The sequence below is a fragment of the Centrocercus urophasianus genome, unplaced genomic scaffold, assembly GCF_019232065.1.
Source record: "Centrocercus urophasianus isolate 14NV4802_14NV808 unplaced genomic scaffold, USGS_Curo_1.0 seq_26, whole genome shotgun sequence".
Taxonomy (NCBI): Eukaryota; Metazoa; Chordata; class Aves; order Galliformes; family Phasianidae; genus Centrocercus; species Centrocercus urophasianus.
This window is the reverse complement of record NW_024884822.1, coordinates 6236937-6237154: the sequence shown is the minus strand read 5'-3', so window position 1 is coordinate 6237154 and position 218 is coordinate 6236937.

The window sequence follows — 218 nt, the reverse complement described above, 5'->3', positions numbered from 1 at the left end:
GGAGGAGATTACAATGAGTGACTCTGCACGAGGCTTTGTCAGGCCGCTGGTAGTTCAGAACACACATGGAACGAATTAGAAAGTAAAAACTGAAGCATTACCAGTGCCTTTGCATGGGAAAAAAAAAAAAAAAAAAAAAAAAAAACCCAACAAAAAGAACAGCACAAAAAACTCAAGACACAACTAAACGGAAAAACTCCCGGGAGGGGGGGGGCTGC